At 37.3% G+C, this 25,382-nt stretch overlaps 1 long non-coding RNA gene across 1 annotated transcript in view; it reads left to right on the top strand.

Moving 5' to 3' along the window:
- LOC141425811 (uncharacterized) overlaps positions 1-4,594 on the top strand; it is a 58,600-nt gene extending 54,006 nt beyond the window's left edge. Inside the window, exon 4 of the long non-coding RNA XR_012450943.1 lies at positions 1,860-4,594. This is a non-coding gene — a long non-coding RNA (uncharacterized lncRNA). The remainder of the gene's footprint in view (positions 1-1,859) is intronic.
- The last annotated feature ends 20,788 nt before the right edge of the window (positions 4,595-25,382 follow it).

Genomic DNA, 25,382 nt, shown 5'->3' with positions numbered 1-25,382 from the left:
GTCACCTTGAGAAAGCTCGCTCTTTACCTGTGCATGTTTGAATCTTGTAAAATAAGATACTTCATTGGAATCTTTATGAGGATTGTATGAAATCACATATTTTAAATGCATGGATCATCTTTGGCACTTCTTTAATGACTGTTGTAATAATGGTGATGGGCAGGTTGAGAAGATCCAGAAGTAAGTCGGACTGCTTGAATTCTACTCAGCAGAGAAGCCATTTTTAAGTCATACAACTACAACAGTTTTCTCATCCTGACAAAAACTTGGGCATGTCCAATTCCTTCTATAACTCACAAACCAGCTCAGAGAAACACAGTCCTACACAGGGAAGGATAGAGAGGTAGGTCAAGTGTCCATCACAGGTAATGCCTTACAAGGGATATTTGCATCCAGGGAGATTCCACATGATCTTTAACACACAGTAGGCATAAAATAAGTATATTTAAGAAGAACTGGAAGCATATTCAGCAGCAATATTGTTCCCGAGAGGAAATAGCCAGCAATCGAGTTTCTGAGGACATCAGGGACACGGCATTTACCAATGCAAATTCCGTGGAATCCAGAAATTATTGTTATGGGGAAATGGTTAGATATAAGGAAATTAATGAATTTCAACTAGTCTAGAATTGCAGGACATGCATGCAGAGGACAAACATTGGAAAAATGCAAAACTGAGAAATGAGAAGATAAAGGTATATCCCCTCTAAGGTAGACAAATGATCAACTCAGTGAGGAGGAATTAAATGTTATCACTAGATCTACAGTTTTATTATTTATTACATAATCCATTTATAACTGTTTCTCATTACTGTTCAGTTCTATATTTGGTCATTCTCAATTATTCATTTTATTAAAATACCCTTAGATACTATCGGTGATGCCTGGAATAAGCAAACAATTTTAACAACTGTGAGGATGGATAGATCAACTGGTAAACATCACATTTTAGCAGAGCCTTGTCTTCTTGCTGTATTATTCTAATAATTAGATTTCACAACAATTTTGTTCCTTTGACTTCACCACTGTTTTCATGATTATAACACCCATTTTGCAGACGATAGAATTGACCACCTTTGAAATTTAGGCTAATTTTCCAAGTTTATAGTTTGTATTATTACTGGGAGTAATGCCCAGACCATGTCAAGCAAAACTGAATCTCAGGACTTCTCTTTACCACCCTACCCTCTGCAAATACTTTTGCAAATAATATGATTTTTTATTTGCTTCTGGTTTCCAATTACTACATTTTAGAATCCAATTTGGATTGACGTCTACTATATGTTGAATGTGGAATCTCTGGACTGTGAAAAACCCAGTGCTATTTCTAAGGGTCCAAGAGCTATATACAGTCTAAGAGGAAAATCAGTTATAATGGAAATGATGGATGCATTGAATAGGTTAGGGCTTTAAAATATTCATTTCATACAAGGAAATGTTTTAGAATTACACACCATGCTAATATACAACAGAAAACATCAATATCAATAACCCTCTGGCATGGAATTAGGGCTGAAATTCAAACCTAGCCTAGCCCTAAAATTTCTATGTTTAATTTTTGTTGAACAACCATATTCTGAAGATTGCAATTTACTTTGTTAATTCATATTTCTCTATATACATTTCTCTTCCCCCTTTCTCTCTCTCTCTCTCTCTCTCAGTGAGACAGCCTAAGAAATGAAAGTGTAATATAGATTTCATTTATTATGTGTTAAAATGTTCTTTCAGTTGATTTGTTTTGGAGATCTTGAATTCACAGACCCTGGCACCTATAGATAGGTGCACATTTGCAGGTGGTAGTTAGCATCATCCCCTAGCTCCCTCCTATATTTATTTTGTTTCTCTTTTGTTTGTCTTAGTAGGACTCCCAGGGAGGAAGAAGAAGCTGCTGCACTGGCACATTCCCAGAACTGAATCTGATGTTTTGAACCAGCCATCTTATAGTGTGTTAGTATAACTGGTTCAGAAATTCAGAATGAGTTTCATTTCATTCCTTCCCAAAGGATGTTGTGAAGATGTCAACACATGCATGACGAGCCTAGGTGTCTGGGGTGAGTCAATCACATCATACAAGGAGCAATGTGTGCACATCAGCAGGCAAAGGCCTCTGACACCCTTCCTCCATTCTCTTTCCTGAGCTGCCTTTATTTTATACTGGGGATCCAACCCAGGGCCTCAAGCACATTAGGCAAACATGATACCACTGAGCAATGTCCCCACCCTCTTCCTGATTTGCCTTTTAATGATGCTTAGTAGACCAACTGCTTCAAATAACTTATTGAATTTTCCAGCTAGGAGAGATGTTAGGGATGATTAACTATCATGCCTATCATTTTATGAAATGAAAGCAAAGAGAAGTGACATGCTTTTCCCAAGGCCACACAAATGATAGTGACAACTGGAACTAGAAACCAAGTTTGCTTCAAATCTACCTTCCTTGCCCAGGCAATTAAATGACTTAACTGCTGCACTGGCACCTTGGCACTGAATCAAGCAGTTGTTTTGATTGAACTGGTGTACTAAATTCAAGTCCCTGCAACTAGGTTTCATTTTTCAGGTGAGCTGCCACACTGATGAACAGACTGGAAGCTGATTAAGCATTTTAGATTTAATTCTTTCTGGATTCTTTGGCCCATGCTTCCATCTGGCTCGATCTCAAAATAAAAAACTCTAAAACGTTTTATTCCTTCAAAAATACAATGAGGCAGGTCATCTGAAGAGTATAGTTTTGTGTGATTATAGGAATTTTGCCATTCTATCCTCTCAGTCAAAGATGATTGTATTGTGTAGGACTGAATTGAAGTTATGTAAATGAAAAAAAACAACAGTATTTTTAAAACACCAAGAAAGAGCAATCACGCCAAGAATGCGATAAGATCTATATCACATAAATGTTGGGTTTGACTAGTACTTAGTGGTATTTGGAATACAGAGTAATGGAATTTGAGAAGGAAATAACAAGTACCACCTCAAAATTTTTCAAACACAGCTTAGGGGGAAAATGGACCATGAAACCAACACACTGGCAATCATTGTCAAATATCTAATATTTTTTTCCTTCAATTGGAAAACAATTGTATTTGTGTCAACAAAGATGGTAAATAGTGATATTTTTTCCTATAGCTCCTGGCCTCATGTTTTAAAAATTATGAAGTACTTTTTTATCCACTGCCATTGCAAGGATATGATCATGAAATTGGTTAAACAAAAATATGTATAAAATCATGTAAAAACTGATGCAAAAAGAGAAAGTTAGCTTATCAGTCTGTTTGCCATATAAGTCTGCTGTGCCTATGTACATATGCTTCGGTTGAAGCCACATTGATTGCATTTCTTTTTTATCTGCTATTTTCCAGCAGCAAGTTCATTGTCTGTTTCATGCCAAGATCCTTTCAGGAGTTCCATGTGACTTGCATTAGCATTTTTGGCTTCAAAAATACCTCTAATGAACCATTTATAGTTTTTTTAAGAGTGCTCAAAAAATTAGGCTGTGACAGTTATCCAAAACATAATTTGTTATGCTGTTTAATTATTTAATGTGCTGTTTAAAAATTTAAACATGGCCTCTGGTTGGTTGGTTGACAGCGTCCCATTAAGGTGATTTGAAGCTCCTTCAAGACTATAATTATCTACTGAGTCCTTCATGGTTCAAATTTATAAATTAGATTGTGTTCTAATAAAATGCTAATTCAAAAATGTCAACTTCGATGTTTTTAAAGTAGTTTTAAGATATTACTAAACACCTAGATCTTTAAAAAATAATTGCTAAGCAGAGGAAATTGAGTGAAATATCCTGTTAATGTGATCTATCCATATGGTGCTGTTTTATTATTTTATACGCATTCTCATATACATCCCAGTTCTAAATTCATAAAAAAATACATGATTCCTTTCTAAAGTACTTGTTGACCATTGGAGCAGGGCTCCAATCTTTGTAGTAATGGTGGATCTTGAGGCAAACTCTGGGAAAGCTCTGTAATAAACGACTATTACTATCATAACAAAACCTCATCCTCCCCTCACGGAGAAAAATGAGTGCATGATGCCTTTCTCCAGAATGCATTATCAGGCTGTGTCTCTCTCGTGTGGATGGAACTAGAGGACATTATGCTAAATGAAATAATCCAGGCACATAAAGACAAATACCACACCTTCCCACTTACATGCAGAAGCTAAAAATGGTGACTTCAAAGAAGAGAGTAAAATAGTGATAACCAGAGCCTGGGGAGGGGACATGAGAGGGAGAACAGATAGGAGGAACTTCTTCCTTTTACCTAACTACAGCACAGTAGGGTGACTACAGTTAACAACAGTTTGCTATATATTTCATAAGAACTAGTAGAGAGGATCCAGAGGTTCCCAATACAAAGAAATGGTAAGTGTTTAGGGAGTTGGAAATACTCTGATTTGATCATTACACATCGTGTATATGTATCAAATTAGTACACTGTATCACACACATGTGCAAGCACACACATGTACAACTATTTTGTCCAGTAAAAGCAAAAAGAAAAAGATAAATTGTGCCTCTTATTGCAAAAAATAATAGTGCATTTTGCTTTCCAGAAAGACACAAAAGGAAATAAAAATAAAAGACAGTTGAGATAAATGTTTTTTGAAGTGTATCCTGAAGGCCTTGCATTAATGCTGGAAGGTACAGCTTAGTGGTAGCACATTTGCTTAGCTTATATGAGGTCCTAGTTTGATTCCCAACAACCGCCTCTCACAGAAAAAATCACCTGTGTACTTGTTTAAATTGCAGATTTGTGACTATCTTACACCTACAGCTTTAGAGGGTGCCCTGATATTTGAAGAGCAGTATCAAGATGCTGAGCTATTTCTTTATGAACGTCTTCTCTGATATTCTTAAAGATCAGATCTGATAGCCTGCTCCAAGCTTTTTACATTATATTTCCCTTACATTGTAACTGCTGTAGAGAAAACGGACAGAATCTTGTTCACTGGTGATTCTCCAAGCATAGTTCAGTAACTAACACAGATTAACATTTAAGAAGTCATCTGTTGTATAATGGACAAACAAATGAATGAGTGTAATGCAGGACTTTGACCATGATGAAGTAGAACTGATGATAATCTGATTTTCCAAGTCCCAAACAAAAGTAATTTTAAACAAAGAACATTTCCTTCCCTCTTCTGCTGGCTCATTTACCACTCCCTCAGGAAAGAGCACCCTTTCAACTACAATTTTCCAATTTACTGTCTTCAACACTGAACTGTGACCTTATTAGTGGTATTACAGCATGTCTCCAGCTCAATAACCACTCGTGCCTAATATTTCAAATTTAGAGTTGAAAGTGTTCTGCACTTTTGCCATTGAGATCAAGAATGCTCCTAAGAAAAGGAGTCTTGCATTTGCAAAACAAGAGAGGTTCACTGCAGTGAAATGGTCAGCTAAGAGTTAAGGGAAATGGGAGAAGCCACAGACATTCTAATCCTTGTTGAATTCTTTGGGTTTAAATCTAGAAATTAGATAGAAAACTGTAGTTAGAGGGTTGTGAAATTTTTGGCCAAGCATTCAACATTGAGGCAAGGACTTTATTTACTTGAACATAGGGTACAGGGTATGTGTTTTAAAAAGTCACCCCTCAAAGACAGAGCTTGGAGCTCTGATCTTGGATAATGACCCCAGGGCACTTGGCCTCACATTTATCTCCAAACAACACTTATGGAGTAGAAAGAAGTAAAATGAGGTAGGGTAGCTGCCTAGAACATTTTTTTTTAAGTTAAATTATATATTAGGTACAAAGTCCCAGACTCAGAAGGCAGTAGACCATGACTGTCTTAATGTCGAGGACCATGTGTTTACCTTTGTACCCTCCCATTCCTGAAAGAGGTCATACCAGAAGCTACCTGGACAATGCTTATTAAATATTGAATAAAACAAAATCAAATCTTACACAAAGAATAGCTCCATTAACATTTTTCTCTTAGGTATTATATTAAATTATAGAACTATACTAAAAGTACCTTCACTAGCTATACTACTTATAAAAGATAGGTATGGACAAGACCAGTATCTAAAAACTGAGTGTGGGGTGGGAGCTTGGCCACTCGGAAAGCAAGCATAGTTATGGAGACAAGAGCAAGTTGATTTGAATCTGAACAGCTGAGATAATGGCTTACCTACTTGGGAGGCAGAGATTGGGAAGATCACAGTTTGAGGAAAGGCCGGGAAAAAGTTTGCAGGACACCATCTCAACCAATAAAAAGTTAGGCACAGTGGTGTGTGCCTGTCATCTCAACTATCCAAGAAGTGTAAATAGGAGAATCGTGGTCTACACCACCCTAGGCATAAACAGGAGACCCTATTCGAAAAATAACCAAAACAAAAAGGGTCAAGTGGTAGAGTATCCACCTAGCAATCACAAGTCCTTAAGTTCAAATGCCAGCTCTGGCATTGTACAAAATAAAAATGAACAATAAAATTCATGGCAATAATTTAAATTTTTAATTTCTCTTTACTCAGAATGACATTAAATAATAAATGTTTTAAAAATATGATAATCCAAGGGAGAAACCATAGAGGAGAGGAGAAAATCTTACATTTTCTTACCTTCAAGGAGCTATGCATTTTTATTTTGCTCTGAGCCTTGTGACTTATGTAGCCACTCTTGCTTTCAGACCAACTTGTTGGGAAATGGTGGAAAGGAAGAACGTACAGCAGGGAGGGGAAACCTGAAAAATTGCCTAACCTCCTTCCCAGTCACAGGGCACTCGAAGGGCACAGTCTGGAGCTCTGGAGAAACAGACAGACCTGGGCTCTGCCCCTTAGCTGTGTGGCCTTGTGAAAAGTGTCCAATCTTTTGAGCCTCAGTTTCCTCATCTATGGAAGTGAAATAGCAACTTGCGGAGGTGTTGTGAGGGATAAACACAGCTCATGCAAGGTGTAAATTAGGAAATAAGTTTTCAGTATATGGTAGCTATTATGATTATTTTAATTTAGAGTCCTGTTATTTTTTAGGACACATAGAACTGTCCTTATATTGCAGATTAGGTTTACTTTTGTGAAGTAATTACCAGGCTTCCTTCTAGTGATTAAAATTTCACTTAGCAATCTACTCCTTATTTACTTATTTACTTTTTATTATTGTACTGGGGGTACATTGTGACAGTTACCAAAGTTCTTATAATATATCATAGTTGAATTCACTCCTACCATCAATCTCTGTTGCCCCCCTCCCCCCATTCCTGGAATATTTTCAACAGGTCTTACTTTTCCATTTACATACATATATTTCCCTCACATTCACTCTCCTACACACTTTCCTTATATCCTCTTCCCCTTCTACTGGCACCAACTTTTCAGATAGGACTTGTTTTGCTGCCTTCTCCATTTTTGAAAAAAGACATTTTTGTTTGTTTAAGATAGCTATATAGGGAGTTTCACTGTGGTATTTCCATATATATATATATATTAATGAGAATTGGTTCATCCTCTCTATTTTTCTCCTTTCTACCTTAGCCCCCTTCTTATGGTGATTTCAACAGGTTTAAAATTTCTCTATTCATTCTTGTATAGGAAGTACATCAACCATATTCATCTTAACTTCCTTCTTTTACCCTCCCTCTCTCGTATGTGACCTCCCCTTAGTGTAACCTGTTTTTTATAATATTGCTGTATTTGTATTGGGTCTGTATTCCACATATGAGAGAAAACATGCAGCCTTTGCCTTTCTGAATATCATCTTAAGCTGATGTTCTTCATTTCCATCCATTTACCTGCAAACGACAAAATTTCATTCATCTTTTTGACTAAAATTCCACTGTCTATAAATGTCATTTTCTTCATCCATTCATCAGTAGTGGGGCATCTTGTCTGTAGCCATAGTTTAGCTACTGTGAATAGTGCTGCTGCGATAAACATAGGTGTGCAGATACCTTTCTTGTAACCTGACTTACATTCCTTTGGTTATATCCCTAGAAATGGTATTGCATTTCTGGATCATATGGCAGTTTTATTTTTAGTTTTTTGAGGAGCCTCCATACTGTTTTCCATAATGGTTTTACTAATTTACATTCACACCAGCAGTGTATGAGGGTTCCTTTTTCCCTACATTGTCACAAACATTTCTTGCCGCTTGTGTAAGAACACAAGCAATGATAGCCATTTTAACAAGAGTAGGTGGAATTTTAATGTGGTTCTGATTTGCATATCATTTATGACCAGGGATGGTGAATATTTCTTCATGTGCTTTTTTTAGCCATTTGGAATTCTTCCTTTGAAAAAACTCTCTTCAGTCATTTGCCCATTTCTTCACGGATTTTTGGGGAGTTTAGTTTTTTGAGCTTCCTGTATATTCTGATAATCCCCTTTTCAGATGTATATCTGGCAAAGATTTTCTCCTATTCTGTGGGTGGCCTCTTCAATCTGGAGACCATTTCTTTTGTTGTGCACAGCTTTTTAGTTTCATATAGTCCCATTGAGCCATTTGAGTTCTATTGAGGAACTCATTGCTTATGCCTATTAATTCCAGTGTAGTCTCTGTTCTTTCCTGCATAAGGTTCAGTTTCAGGTCTTATATTAAGGCCCTTAATCTACTTTGCATTGATACTTATACAAGGTGAAAGACATAAAACTAGTTTCAAGTTTTTGCATGCATATATCCATTTTCCCAGCAACATTTGTTGAAGAGGCTGTCTTTTCTCTATCATATGTTTTGGGTATCTTTGTCAAAAATTAGGTTGGCATAGCTGCATGGATTCATATCTGGGTCCTCTATTCTGTTCCACTGGTCTTAATGTCTGTTTTTGTGCCAGTACCATGCTGTTTTTATTGCTATGGTTCTGTAGTATAGTTTGAAGTCAGGTATTGTGATACCTCCAGCGTTGCTCTTTTTGCTCAGCACTGCCTTGGCTATTCAGTCTTTTGTGCTTCCAAATGAACTTTAGGGTTGATTTTTTAATCTCTGTGATGAATGTGATTGGAAGCAATCTACTCCTGATTATTCATATTTCCTTTCCATAAATGTACTGAAAGGGAGAAAAAGTATAGTAAAAACTCCTGAGCATGTCAGTATGAATATAACAACAAACTCAAGCCACGCCTCCAAGAACAGTGGTCACCTGGGGGTGGGAAAGTGTGTGTTTCTGAAAGGGAAAGTGAGTCAGAATAAGAACATGAGGGAAAGGGACAAAAAACTACAGAAACAAAGTTCACTTTCTTGGAAGTTACACACTCAAGTTCATCAAACTGGAAATGCTTGAACAAAGCAAACATGTTACAAACCATTGGTCACAGTTTCCTATAAAAATAAGGTATTGATTGCCATGAAAATAACTTTATTGTCTAAGATTTAAAATCGCAGCAAATGTCCATTAGAGGGCTGCTAATAAGCTGTATGACACAGTGCAGGGAACCTTGGGAGACACAGAAGCGAATATGGAAATATCCCTGCTTGTAAGTTTACCAACTTAGAAGACAGGGTTAGAGCTACATACCCTCCATGCATAATATCAGAGAGCATAAGTGCCAGTGGAAGAACAGAGATGTAGTACAGAGGAAAGAGCAGCCATCTTTGGATTTTGGATATGTGTCTTTCTCTTTACTTTTTCTGTCTCATGATAACCTACATGAATTTTTTGTTTATGACATATTTAGACAATAAGAACCAATTCTTTTTGCACATACAGTGTCAAACATTGTGTCATAAACTTTCACCTATGTCATATCAGTTAATTCATGCAAATACTGCTAGAATGAGAAAATAGAAACTAAAGACTTGTTCAAAGTCACTCAGCTAATGAATCTGACTGTCAGTATTCAATTCCAGCCTAATCCGACTCTACTTGGCTTCTATTTCTACTTGGTTACCATTACAGTCTACCTGAGGCTTCCCCAAAAGACCATGTGGCATGTCTGCCAAACCTTTGTATGTGACGTTACTGTTCCTGGTGTGACTTTAATCACTTGTTACCCTCTTAAACTCCAAAACCACCTTAGCTACTGTTAGAAATTCCCTACTTCTCACTGCCTCTGTAAGGTTAATTGTTCCTTTTTCTGTGCTACCAAGCAACTCCTACAAGTGTTGCTATTATTCCTTTGCTGTGCAAGGATTTCATAGTTTTATAGCTTTTCACCACTTTTAGATAATGAACTTCTCATGGGAAGGTCTTCAGCTTTTTTGTTTTTGTATATTTGGCACATGAAAAGGGCTCAACAATTTTTTGCTAAAACACATTGAATTGGATACTTAGGGAAATCAATAGTTACTAAGGAGACATTGCAAGAATCAGCACAAATGTTCTGTAAAGGACCAGAAAGCAAATATTATAGATTTTATGGGCCATAGAGTCTCTATTGCAGCTACTCACCTCTGCTGTTACAGTGCAAAATCAGATGGAAATACATAGGCATACATTACTTAACAACAGGGGTACATTCTGAGAAATGTACTGTTAGATGATTTTGTCATTGTGCAAACATCATAGAGTGTACTTACATAAGCTAAAAGGGATACAAAGTCACTAGGTGATATGAATCTTATGGGACCACCTTTGTATGTGGTTTGTTGTATGACGCCATAGCATATTATTGTACTTAAATGAATTGGCATGGCTATGTTCCAGTAAGACTTTATTCCCATGAAAACATGCCAGCAGGCTAAATTTGATCCTCAGGTTGAGATTTTCTAAATCCTGGTGTATTTTGCCTCAACAAACTATGATTAGAAGTGGAAGTAGAAAAGCACCTCCAAGCAGAAGAAATAGCACGTACAAATGCCTGGTAGCAGGGATATGTCCAAGAGAAAAATAAACTTGCAGGGCTGGTTCATAGCATGTATGTTAATAGATACAACTAGAAATGTGGGGCAAGAGGATGGAAGACCCCAATGCCAGTGTGAGGAGTCTATTCTAACCCCAGTAGGTATGGTAATGGCATTAAAACTTTTGAGCAAATTATCAATATGACAGTGGCTATACACCAGAAATTAATCTGCCCACTCATATACTAGAGGCACATAGATTGATTTGTGAGATAACATAAGCAGAATAGTGACAGTAAAGATGGAAAGACATGAGCAAATGCCAGACTGCAGAGACAGAACTAGCAGGACTTGGCAATTGGTTGTATGTCAGTGTAGGGAGATGAAAAGGTGGCACTGAGTGTCCAGCCTAGTGCCTGGGAACATGCAGACCTAGAAACAAAACCAGGAAAGGCAAGTAGAGGGGCATGTTCAAAAAAGATGATGATAAATTTGCTTCAGACATGTTAAGTCTGATTTTAATACTTGTTTTGCCTGGTCAAAGCCCAAGTTTAATACTGTGACTAATAACAGCATTCCTTTCCAAAAGTGGATTAAAATGTTTCTGCCATTTGGCAAAGAAAAGACTTTTAAGTTCTTTTCTAAAATATACTCTTGCATAATGTTTGATGTCTGTTTTATTTTTATTGTAACCTGTGCTTGTCCTAACAATTAATGGGCATTTAGGAAGGTCCTTCTCTTTTCCTGGGCCTTTTAATCTTCCAGACACATGCTATGTAATTGGGAATCAATCACTTTAGGTTCCCATTTGCACTATAAAATGGGATAAATTAAATGTTAGAGCCCTGCATTTGGGTTATTCCTTACAAACTGTGATCACTCAGATAAGTAGAGTCAGGGTACAGTTCAATGATAAGAATATATATATATATAAAAAAACAGCTAGAGAGACAACTGAATTATGATTATAGATGTGTCCTGAACAAAAACCAATGTGGGACCTGGAAGTTGAGGTGAGGAACTTAAAAGCTCTGAGTTAGGTTGTCAGATCTTGGTAGGAAACACCTGAGAGCAGAGGCAGTGACACAGTTGAGATTCATGCGAATCTCAGTCAAGTAGGGCTGAAGATGAGGAACACCAGCAGAGGGGAAGGTACCTACTAGGTCTTAACTGCTTACTATTGGGCACAAGTGTGTCCTCACCCCATCCCAATAATTTTTGGATTCCCCAACAACAGGAAAGAAAGCTGGTTAAGTATACATCTTGGCACTATTGAAAAATAGATGCAACTCCCTATCACATAAAAAAATATAGATCCTAAAAATGATGCTCAAATTAGAAGTTACAAGAAAGACTTATAAATAAAAATCATCCCACAATTTGAATACCATATGTACTTGATTGAGTTTACTGTATTATCCCAATGAAATGTCTTAGTTCTGAGAAATGTAGAGTAGTTATGTAAGATATTAACATTATAGGAGGCTGGGCAAAAAATATACAGGAATACTATTTTTGCAACTTTTCTATTATATCTAAAATTATTTCAAAATAAAAGGTGACAGTTCTTAGTAATAGCATACTGACTGGTGGTTGTCCTGTGTGCATGAATAGGCAAGCTCAGGATATGACGCCTTGCATATTTCACCGCTGCTCAGATGAAACATGTGACTTGTGCTTTTGGTTTACAAGCAGACGACTTAACTTGTTTCAGTGTTCTCTCAGAAATATGATTTTCAATTCAGCTCCTCTTTTATATTAAAGTAAGTACCATGACCAGATGGTCACTGTTCTGGGGTTTCAGAATGACATTAAAAATGAGTGGGCAAAGGGATTTTATCAGTCATTTGTTGGCTTCTCAGCAGCCATTTCCATGAAATTATAAGACAATGACAAAACTAAAGTAGCTATGCTGGGTTTGGAAAGCTAGTCCCTACATCTGTAAATATTCACAGGTCAGGAATATAAAACAGGGGCAATAAATTGGAGAATTACTGCTGGATGATCCCAGGTCCCTTTCAGGAGCTAGGCCCAAGACAGGAAATACGGCTAAACTGAAGAAAGCCTGAGCACCTCTACTTTCTAGCTAGCATTATGCTACCCGTGGAAAAGAGATACTTCCCAGTGAGGTGCTAGAATCTTCCAACTGGATCAAGGAAGAGAAATTTGAAATCAAACTTGGGACCTTAAGTCAACCCATTAAGTAGGGATCTCTCTTCAGGTCTTTCTTGGCCTGCCAGGACTCCGGTGCCTCGTGCCCTCTGTCCTGCCTCTTCCACCATTCCTGAGAAGAGGGAAACACAGCTCAGCATCAGTGCAGAGCAGAGCTGCTGCCTTCTCACCTTCCACCAGCCAAATTCCAGCTTAGAATCTCAGAAGCTAATGACAGATGTGAAACAAATGAATATGCCACTTAAAGATTCAAGACCTGTGTTCAGGACCAAATTCCACCAACTGCTGCTGAGAGAAAGAGACTGCACCTCTCCCTCTGTTACAGACTTTTCCCTTATATTCAATAGCTAGCTTCCTTTCGTGTTTTAAAAAAATGTCTTTACTTGAGCTACAAGATTCACCTGGGATTTTTGTGAGGTTTAAATGGAACATATATAAAGTGTCTAGTACCTAGTGGGCATTCAATAGACATTAATTTTCTTCCCTTGTTATCCACTGGAGAGCTTCCAGAAAATATCCAGAGACTAGCAGCATAATTTATATTTCTATTGGCCTGAATTTTGTCCTTGCTGATAGGGAGCACAATGAAAAGCAAGATGTCTTAGAATTCCAAGAAACACTGCTTCTCAGTATTTAATTTTATCATAGTCTTATATGTGTAAGATGCCTGTTGAGATTTTAATCCAAGTGAATTTCAAACTTTGGATTGTCTGCTGTCTCTGAGCCCAGATTTCTGAGAGAAACTGATTTTGATTGCCTATGGATTTTTAATACCAAGAATGTGTAAGAAATAATTAGCTAATTGGATGAGATTCTTTCTTAATACTCATGTGCTATTTACTTGAATAAATTTGCCTACTCTTTCTACTTGCATTTCTATTCCAAATCTGTTAAGAAGAGACTAGAAAAAGCTTTTTGTCCAAATCTTATATCTCCTTGTAAGCTTTTGTGACTAACTAACTTCTGTATCCCTTTTCCCCAATAGAGACACAGAGATGATCAGAATACAGTTGGCAAAAATGTTCTCCATTTCTTCAGCAGCTCCCAGAATTTCTAAAAATGATAGAGAGGCTGCTTTTGTGTTTTTTTAAAAGAATGACAGGGAAAGGAAGACTATTTGCATGTGACTGGAAGGTAGCATTAATTTGAAAATTACTTTTCCTTTAATGTTCCAAGTTTGGCACTTGAGAACCCCTGATTCCAAAGCAGGAAAGGTCTGTCAGCTGTGTCCACTCCCATGGATGGCATGTTTGTAGAGTCAGAGTAACTGTCAATTTGGGGGGATGATTTCAATGTGGTGTTCCTCTCTGTCTTCACATTTCCAATTTCTGAAATCAATGACGAGAGGGATTGTATATGTTGGTAAAGAGTTAAATTCAGTGTGTAGTAAAGGGAAATTGTTTCAGGATGAGAAAGAGGAATAGACAAAAGCCATAAAAGCTAAGGAAGAGAAAAAAATAGTCATGAGTCTAGGGAGCCAAAGTAGGAATTAAAAATGCAAATGCCCTACGTTCTCAACCCAGATCTGCCCCGTGAGCTTTGTGATTGTTGAGGAAGTTACTTAGCTTCTCAATGCCCTAATTTTCATACCTGCAACAGAGGTGATGTGATAAAGGTATAATAAGGATGCTATAAGAGCAAGGAGTTAGCAGCTGTCCTACAGTAAGTACTATATAAATCTTTGTTAAACAAATAAAAAGAACAATGGATAATCTGAAGCAATGCATTTGTCAAAACCCACAGTAATTTACAGTGTAAGGAGTGAACAAGAAAGTATGCAAAAATTTTAAAAGAGAACTTAGGGGGTTGGGTGGAATGCAAACTGAAAAAACAACTTACTCATATTACAAATGTATGAAACCATCGCACTGAAAGGGGTGGAGGGGAGAGATGCTGAATGAAGAACTTTATAAGTGAGTGGACTCTGTAAGGCTAAAGTCAAAAGATACTGTACCCTAACTGATAGAGCTGGGTGTAGGTCAACAATTCCAATACTACCAAACATGTACCCAGAAATGAATTCAGTAAATGGATGGTAGGTGTTCAGAGTCAGGTTTCTCACTGTTAAGTGGATGTTACATGTAGTAAGGGCTATGAACTCTCGTTTAGTTTAATACAGATGTACAGATTTATATAGAGAAATATTTAGAGATATGTGTACATAGATGGACTAGTTCACACACATATTTTTGTTTTTATTTGTTTTTAGTTTTGTTTGTCTTTTGAGACAGAGTCTCACTTTGTAGCCCAGGATAGACTCAAATTTACAATCTGCCTGCCTCAACTTCCCAAGTGCAGAGGTTACAGGCATGTACCACCATACCTGACTCACACACAAATTTTCTTGCTCTGTCAGCTGAGAGGGCATAGGAGTAGCACACTTAACACCCAGATCTTGGCTGCTAATAGCATTCTCCAATACCAGGACCCAGGATTGCTTGGAGAAATGGCTGCTCTAGGACTAAAGGAGAAAATATATGAGCTGAACTTGAAGCATCTTATAGTATCAGGAAGTAAGGAAGTGCACAAAACAAGCAAACAAACAAAGCACTGCACCAACAGAGAGCAACTTTACTTGAATGGGAGAATGGCAAAAGGACATACTTGTACTTGAAAGGGCTAACAGTGATCAAAGTGCAGAATCAAGCAGTTAACATGGTATTGGTTTTCAGAACTAAAAATTGACATACATAAGTGAAAGAAATAGGGAAAGGGGAGAAGAAATAGAAAATTTTCCCATGCAGATTTCTAAATGCATGCAGATAGACTGCCCTCTAGGAAGTGGAACATAATCCCACTCCTTAAGTGTGGACAGTCCACAGTACAATTTGGAAAGGGAAGAGAAAAAATAGCAACTTTATCGTGGAAACAACAAACACTACCTTAGCCAGGTGATCAAAATTTACATTAAATATGATAAGTCACGCTGAGAGTGTGTACCTTCTACATGGCGTGATGAAATGGCACTTTATCTCTGTCTCCTCAAAACCCCTAATCACAGTATAATCATGAAAAAAGCATCAGATATATCCCAATTAAAGGACATTTTACAATGTACCTGAACAGCACTTTCCAAAACTGTCAATGTCATGATAATCAAGGAAAATCTGAGTATCTTTTCCAACCAAAAGGAACTTAATGAAACATGACTACTAAATGCAATATGGCATCTGGGATGGGATCCTGGGACAGAAAAACATCAGGATACAAAAAACTAAAACTATCTAAGTGAAGTATGGACTTTAATTAATGATGGTGTATCAACATTGGGTCATTAATTATAATGACTATGTCATACAGGGCACGGTGCAAATGGGAAACCGAATATGGCTACTTTGTATAATTATCACAACTTCTCTGTAAATCTAAAATTGTTCTGAAATTAAAAGCTTGCTAAAAGTAACAAATGACTAACATTTATTAAGTACTCATATGATAATCACTTTTCATGTGTTAACATGACTCAAAAAAACTGGTGACAGAACAATGCCATGTATAGTGAACAGACCAAAAATATAAATTTCATAGTAAGTAGTGGAAAAAAATTGGTTTCATTGAATATTCATTTTGAAAAAGGAAAATAAAATTATGAAACCAACTTTATTAAATGTACATTTTAAAACTTTATGTTATAAATGCATAATTATACAAGATTTCTTTTTTTGTCAGGAGTAGGGCTTAAACTCAGGGCTTCATGCTTACAAAGCACATACTCTACTGCTTGATCTACAGCTCCAGTCCATTTTGCTCTAGTTACTTTGGAAATGGAGTCTCATGAACTATTTGCCCAGTCTGACCTTGAACCAGTGATCCTCCCAATCTCAGCCTCCCAAGCAGATAAGATTGCACATGTGAGCCACTGGCACCCAACTTCTGTAGGATTTCTGAGAACCAAAAATGAACAAATAAGATCGGTTTTATTTTTTGATATAATTTTTTGTAATGAAAATATAGCATGGCATGAAATTACATCTTTCTTTTTATAGTATGGTCTTAAACAGGAGAGTGGTTCATGAGTTGTAGGTTTTGCTTTCTCTCTTTTGGAAGCTAGTCAGATTTCTCTCAAAGGAAATCTGACTAACCTGAGACCATCGTGTGGTAAGGAAGGCCAGGCTTCCACGTGGAGGACAAGAAGGAGTGTGGAAGATCAGGAGGTGCCTGTCATGTGATTGAAACCTTATCAGGCTTTCGGGCCTCATGTAGCCACACGTTGACTGTAAGTGAATGTTACTGGAAAGCCAACCAAGCTCTGCCCAAATTCCTGGCCCACAGAATCTTAGAAAATAGAAAATCATAGTTGTTTTTAAGCTATTAGGTATTAAAACCCTTGGATGGTTTGTAACATAGCAATGGACAACTATGCCATCTCCATATTAAAAGGTAATGGTGGATACGGGCGCCAGTGGCTCAGGAGGTAGAGATCAGCAGGATCGCAGTTCGAAGCCAGCCCAGCAAATAGTTCACCTATCTCAAAAAAACCCATCACAAAAAAGGTCGGGTGGAGTGGCTCAAGGTGGTGTAAGCCCGAAGTTCAAACCCCAGTGCCAAAAAAAAGTAATGGTGGGCTGAGGATGTAACTTAGTAATAGAACACTTGCCTAGCATGCACAAGACCTTGAGTTCAATTCCCAGCACCACAAAAAAAGGTAATGGTTAGCTTTCAGGCCCCAATTTTCGATAATCTGATTCAATTGGTCAGGGCTGGGCCCAGGAATTGTATGTTTTAAAAGGTCTTATTAGAATGTCACACAGAAGCAGGGTTCAGAACCACTGGTCTAGCTAATATTGTAAATGCTGTGTACTGAGTTAGAAAGTCAAGCTGAAACAGAGCAATAAGACTTCAGCAAGTCATCAATGCCTAGGCGCAGCAGGATAAACACAATAAAACAAAAATTCCATCTTTTGGGGGGAAGCAGTACTGGGGTTTAAACTCAGTGCCTCCTATTCACTTGGCAAGTGCTCTACCATTTGAGCCCCACCTCTATCTCTTTTTTGTTTTGTTTTTCAGGTAGGGTTTTGTGCTTTTTGCTCAGGTGGTCCTCAGTCCATGATCCTCCTACCTGCACCTCCCCAGTAGCTGGGATTATAGTTATGTATCACCAGGCTTGGCCCCCATATATCCCCCTTAACGATCATCTATAATATGTTACATTAGATTAGGCAAACCACAGATAAAGAAGAATACAGACATCAGAGGCAAATGAGTAAGAAGGCAAACAAAAGAACAGTCCTTTTATCCTAAGCAATATAATAGGACTCAACTCCCAAACTCTGGCCCAGTATTTCCTCAGTTGTAACAATCAAAAGAAAGTATTGATTTTTTTTTTTTGGCCAGCATTTTCAAAACTGTATTTTCTGCTTCCTGCTCTAAAAATTTGCATAACAATAAGGTTTCACAGTTCTTAGTAAAAGTCTGGAAAGGAGTTTAAGATTTTCAGATGTTCAGAGAGCAGTTTGGTATTTTCCTGTCACATTGGGAAGTCATTAAGGAGCTGTGTATGGTGAGCCACACCACCAATTTCTAGATATTGACTTTAACAGAAATGTCAATATTCCAGTCACATCAGCAGAGTTTAACCTCAGCTAATGTCTACTGACTCGTGACACTTTACCCACCCTTTAGGTCATTCATATCTTTGCTTTAGGCAGAATGCTTTCTGTGTCTATTGATATATAATTGTCAAGTACTTAAATCTAAAACTTAGCAGAACAAAAAAAGAAAAGAGAAAGACAGAGACAGAGACAGAGAAACAGAAGGAAAGAAGGAAGGAAGGAAGGAAGGAAGGAAGGAAGGAAGGAAGGAGGAAGGAAGGAAAAAATGCAAACAAAAAGTGCTGGATTTTGTTTGAGGCATGTCTGCCTTTGAAGCTTCGTATTTGAAAAGCTGAAATAAAAATCTCCAGTGGTTTTGATTATAATTGTTGCTATGTGGCCCTTGTGTTTTCTAGGGCACCTCATATATGATCACATGTGCAACTGGCTGAATAGCACTGATTAGTGAATGAATACAACATAGAAAAGCCTGGAGGTCTTTCAGCCCCTCCACTTTCCAGGAGGGGGAAGAGCAGCCTGGAGCTAGGTCCATTCAGCCTTTGGATCTGTTAATATGAAATACTTTCGTTGCTCCAATTTCCACTCATGTGGATTTTTCCTGGCTTCAACTCAGTGACCTAATTCTCTAATTTTTTCCCCTGTGAGAACATACCTTTTCTTAAATTATTTTTTTTCCCTGAAATCCACACTACTACTCCCCACCCTTCCTTTTTGATTTCTTATTGAGCTTGGAAACCACCATTTGTAGCTAGCTTGAATACTTGAGGGAGGGAGAAGAGCTCTCCTCCAGAAATAACCAGGATGAAGCAAGATTCCTTCTTGCAAGGGAAGTGAAGAGAAAGCCAGGCCCATATAAGCAGAATGAATCTCTCTTTACTTTTGCATTGTTGGATGTAAAGCACCCAACAATGATAAGGCATACCTCTTGTGTCATTTTATAACCCAAATTGACCTGTACCACACACTCTCATGGTTAGGACAGGTATAGTCTATAATATACTCTCTTATACCATATGAAGAGCAGAAATATACAATTTGTAAATGTCAGGTTAGCAGCTGCCTGGGTTTTTTTTCTATCTTCAGTCTTTTCTGGGTGTCTGTACTAAAAGAAGTTTGCCTAGAGTTGGGTAACAAAGTCCTGCATTTCATTCCTATTAAAGTCATATTGAGCTAATTTTGCTATGTGTTAGTGGGTCTGTTACATCCTTACAAATATTATTGCTATGAAAGAATTTTAATGTTTCCTATACTTTCCTTACAAGTCAATTTTTCCAGTAATAGTAGCTGTGACTCATGCTGTCCTCTGTTCAGTGTTTTAATTATATTATCCCAATTAGTCTCCACAGTGACTTGGGAAGTAGGTATTGATATCCCCATTTTTCAGATGAAAAATTTAAAGCTTGCAGTTCAGTAGAATAACTTGCCTACGGGGTAGCAAATAGTGTCGGCTAAGATTGAAATCCACCATTCTTCAGTTCCAAATCTGTATTTGAACCACTAGGACAAACTCCCTTTCAGAAAACATGAACCAGTTTGAAAATCGTTGAAGAAAGAAAGAGGAAGAAGATGAAACAAATGAACAAGGAAGGAAAGAAAACAAAATAAAAGCATTTCCTGGTCACGTGGAAGGAAGGTAGCTATTCAAAACTATTTAAAACTAGCACAAGGCCAGGCAGAGATTGCCCTGATTTTTATAGTTAGTTTTATACAAATAGCATGCTATCTGGTTGCTATGTTCCCAAGAATAGGCAAGCTCTGTTTGAAAGCCAGTTGTTGAATTTGACGTAAACAGTAACTATCTTCCAAAAGTCACTTGGGCAGACATCCAGTCTCCTTCATCAACTGGTGGGCACTACAGCTTTGAAGAAAATATTTCCTTCTCCTATTTAGTAAAGAAAGCATAAATTTCTAGTATCCTAGCAAATAAAATTTCGTAAACTTTTCCTTTATCCTTTAACAAGTAAAAATGAGAATTAAAAATTAACTTAATAAATAAAAATGCCCTTTAATATAAAGGCAGAACTGAAGCCTACTTCATTTATGTTGCAAACAGTCCCACTGTGTGCTAAGGCCATGGTATTTTATTCTCTTCTATATGTTTTTTGTGCATTTTTCAAATTATAAAATGAACATACCATCATAATTATTAAAATCCCCATTTAAAATCTTTGTTGATTCATATTACTTTATCAAAATTTATAATAATAACATGCATTTGCCATTTGATTGCATTATTGACAGACACTCTTTTTGGACCAACAACTCCTGATTAACAAAGAGCCTATTTTATTATTCTGGCAACAAAGGCAGGAAAGTACTCTCTGACCTGCACCAGGTGATTAGTTGTGCATGTCCCAGAGACAACGATGTTAGAACCCTTGGCAGCACTATTGATGAAGCTTCTGGTGTTTCCAAAAGTTGAATTTCCAGGGCACTACTGGGTATTGGCTAGTGGCTGGCTTGAACATGATCCCTAAGAGAAGCCTGGGTGAAATAACAGGTGACCACAGTCGCTGGTCAATGGACCCTCCAGACACTACAGGAAATCTAATTTCATTTTGCCTTTGAAGTTCATGTCGAGAAGAGTGTTCACTTTGTGACCATGGCACTGAGATATTTTTGTAATTTCCCATAGCTTAGGGGCTTTTCATGGTGCATTAAGTAGCTACCATGTTTAAATAGCATTACTGGCTATTAAGTCTATGACCCACAAAACAGGAAGCTCAAAAGGCACAAATGAGATTTTTTAGGAGTAGTTTTCTATATGGTTATTTCTCTGTAAAATAGAAAAAAAAGTGCCCTTTATGTAAAGAACAGGCATTTTGTTTTTGAGATGTTGGTGAGCAGAATGAAGAAGGATGAAAAAGAAGAAAATATTCAACACCTCTACCTAATTTCCTCTGGTGCATTTGAGTTTTTTGGCTGCTTATAGCAAATGTGTCTAGATATGTCTACAGCATCACATAGCCAAGGCATTAAAGGTCACTGCCTTAAAATTCTTGTCTTCTGACTTGCCATGCTATGCCAAAGTTGGACCACACCTGTGTATCAAATGCTCCAAAAGAAATCTCATTGCAAGAAAAATAACTTCACTTAGAGTACTCTGATATTACTTAGCTTTGGTCTTATGAAATGACTCACCTGACACTTACACAGACTGCTCCTCATATTGAAGAAACAAAACACAACCAGATCACTAGCGTGCAGTAACTAACTGCACTAACAAACCGTTGCTCAGAGACAGGATTACATTTGTCTCTTCTGAAATGAAGCTACTTTTTCTTAATGGACCCTTGGCTTTGGGGCACAGTGTCTTAGATCCCAATGTTAGTTTTATTAAGCAGTATAACAAAAAAAAATCACTTGAATCATGATGTTATAATTTGTGCTTCTGTGTCTAAAGATAAAATGCTCAAATAACCATTTCAACAAAGAGTGAATTAATCAATTCAATGTAATTCAGGTCCCAAAGTAATTCACTGTACTGAATTTCATTTTTAAAAACGTGATCTTAAGAAAAAGATAGGGAAATGGGAACTTGGGAGTTTTTCTTAGAATTGATAACTTTAGAACTTCAAAAAGAATCAGAGATACAAATTATATTGAACCTCATACCAAGTACACACTGTACAGAACAAGGGAAAATTTCCCCTCTTCCAGAGCCTCACTTGTTAGAAAATTGACTGGCTGTGCTGAGTGATCTCACTCTATGCTATGGAAGATAATTTATGTATAATTTAAAGATAGGAGTAAACTATTCAGTACCATATGACTATATAACAGCATGTAGGACCCATTCCTTCTCCATTCTTTTTTTTAAAATCCCTCTTCTTAGTATTACTGTTTCTAGTCAGTATGGTACTTTCAGAGTCATCTATGTGAAATCTCCCTTCATGCAATTTCATGTTTACTTAACAAACAATTAGTGAGCATTTACTATATGCTTAGTGTTATGTGAAGGATGATAAATGGTTCAGTATTCAGATTACTCACAGATTAATTAAGAATATGAAAGTACAAAGCAATAATTATAATGGTGAAAAGTATTCTAAAATATTTTTGGATCTCAGGAAAAGGAAGGCATTCTCTGTTGTATACACTTGGTAAAGGCTTTCATACTCACCACTCTTCAGACTGTTAACAGTCAGCAATGGTTCCTGTGTTGCCAAATCGGGGTCATGCCTTGTCCTCAACTTGCTCAATATGTTGGCAAAATTGCACACAGTTACTCATTTTCTCTTTCCAGAGAGACTTTCCTCACTTTGCTCCTGAGAGGTTGCTCTTTTTTACTTCACTAACTGTCTGATTGGTCATTCTTAAGTTTTCAAAACATTTGAACACCCTAGTCTCTGATCCCTCTTTTCTCACTTCTTCCTAAGTGATCTGATCTTGTCTCATGGCTTTAAATATCATCCCATGGCAGATAGTCTCAAATGTCTACCCTATCTATGACATTGACAGTGAACTTCAAAGCATTTATGCCAACTTAACATTTCCACAGAGAGAATTTCAATAGTCATCTCAAACACAACATGAAAAAAAAAAAATCTTGATTATTCCCATCTAAGCTGTTCTTCCTATAGCCTTCACTATCTTAATAAATGAAAACTCCATCTTTCTTTCTAAACTCTTGGCATTATTCTTGACGCTATGTTTCTTTTATACACTACTTTTCAGCCTTCAAAATACATTCAGAATCTGACAATTCTTAACTCCTCTGCTCTAGTCCCCTGGGTAACATTTGTCCCCTGGATTATTATGATAGCCCTTTATTAGGCTTCCCTGCTTTTAGCCTTGCCTTCCTGTCTTCTGCACTACACAAGGCTGCCAGGGTGACCCTATTAAATACAAACCAGTTCATACCACCCTTTTCTCTCTATCTCTCAATCATTTCTAATCTCATTCTCAATAAAAATCAAAATCTTTTCCATGACCTACAAGGCCCCATAAAATTTTATACTTCGCTATGACTTGGTCTCATCCCCCATTTATTCACTGCACCCTAGCAATAGCACCTTCCTTTCAGTTTCTCCATTATCTGCCTTTGGCACTTTTCAATTGCTGTTCCCTCTGTCTGCAATACTTTCCCGATTCCCCCTATCCATAGAGCTTCAACTCAGGATTTATTTTCATCTCTGCTACCTTACCATCTCATCATAATGGACTTTCTTGGCGCCTTTGTTTTAAAACAATCCCCATCATCTTATCCATCCTTATTTTTCTTCATCCTATTTCTACTTGGAATCTATAATTTTGTTTGCTATTTATTTATTGTCTCTTTGCCTTTGCTAGAACCTAAATTCTAGCAATGTCTGTCAACTATTGCATCATTGCATTCTAGGTCAGTATCCAGCACATAATAATGCTTCAATAAATAATGAATTTTAATTTATGAATCAATTTGTGTTTGAAGGAGAGGACAAAGGCTAAAAGGCAGGAAAAATCAGCAACTAGAAAGAAAAAAATTAGTTTGTTAAATCTAGGCAAACTAAATTAGGGGCCAAATCTAGCCTTCTGCTTATTTTTGTAAATAATACTTTATTGAAATACAATCATGCTCACTTGCTTATATATTATCTATGACTGGTTTTGTTCTGCAACACCAGTGTTGAATAGCTGTGACAGAGATCACATGTCCTGCAAGACGAGAATATATAGTTTGTTTTTACAGACTAAATTTGCTAATACAAATTTCCAAAAGGTAGAATGCAAAGCAAGAATGGTAAGAAGATGAAAGAGTAGGTGAAGGCAAGCAGGAAAGGGTTTTTACAAATTTAGATTTTATATGTAGGCAAAGACAGAGTGAGACACTGGGGGCCTTTAGAGATGTAAAGGAAAGCCAGAGAAGGGAGGGACTGTTTCTGATATAATTTGTACACTACTGGTGGAGTCGCTCAAGTGGTAGAGTGCCTGTCTAGCAAGTGTAAGACCCTGAGCTCAAACCCCAACAAAAAAATGTACATAAAAGAATATTGTGATATTTAAGCCAGTTTTCCCAATGACAGCTGCTGTCAGTGTTTGAGCCTTAGTGTAACTACCGTGGCTGGTATTTGGCTTTAAAGTGGAACTCAAAATATGGTGAAAAGTCACTTGCTTCCCCCACCGTCCTATACTAGCTGGTTCTTGGTTTGGAAATGATCTTTCTCTTGTGGTGGAGTTTAGTGCAGAAAGCTCCAAAGGAGTCCATTCTAATCTCTAGATTCATAGTTTCAGAAATGGGAGCTTAGTTTTAGGGTCACCCAGAAACTTGTGTCTCTTCAAACTTGTTGATCCTATTTCATGAAACTCCTAGAATTTAGAAAGCTTCTCAATCATTTCTATAAAGGTTGACAAGCAAAACTCTCAGTTTTCAGAGGTTTGACAGTTCATCAGACCTTTTCCAAGTTCTTTCTTTAAACCATGCAGATCAGTTTTAGACTTCACCACTGGGTAAGGTCAAAAGAGTGCTGCTCTGTCTTGCTTTTGCAGATTGGATTTCACAATAAATCAATCTTCCTTCGGGTCTCTTTGGCTCTCACAATTTTTGGTTCTAGCCAGACCCAAAAAGGGCAGGAATAAATTTTAAAAGGGGGGAAAAGGAGAAGAAATGTGTTCTGAATTTCACAGAACAAAGTGGAGCTCTGGCTTGTGGTTGAGCTTGGGAGGAGATGCCCGGCACCCCTCTTCCTTCTGAGAAATGCGGTGGCGAATCTGGTCTGCTCTAGTAAAGCTGTGGCATTTGGGTTTAATTTGATAGATCCCAATAAGCCTACTTCAATTTGGGACTAGGTTTTGGCCTGACTTTTTTTTTACCCTCCTTCAAGTGTATAAAAGCTGGGGAAGCCAAGTTTCCACTTGTATATACTGAATCATTCAACTGAAAGTCCCATTACTCGTGTTGTTTATTGTCTTCTGCTTTTAGAAATTCAAAATATGGGTTAACTGAAAATTGATA

Source organism: Castor canadensis, chromosome 8 (genome assembly GCF_047511655.1).
Source record: "Castor canadensis chromosome 8, mCasCan1.hap1v2, whole genome shotgun sequence".
NCBI lineage: Eukaryota > Metazoa > Chordata > Mammalia > Rodentia > Castoridae > Castor > Castor canadensis.
This window is presented reverse-complemented; position numbering and strand designations above follow the sequence as displayed.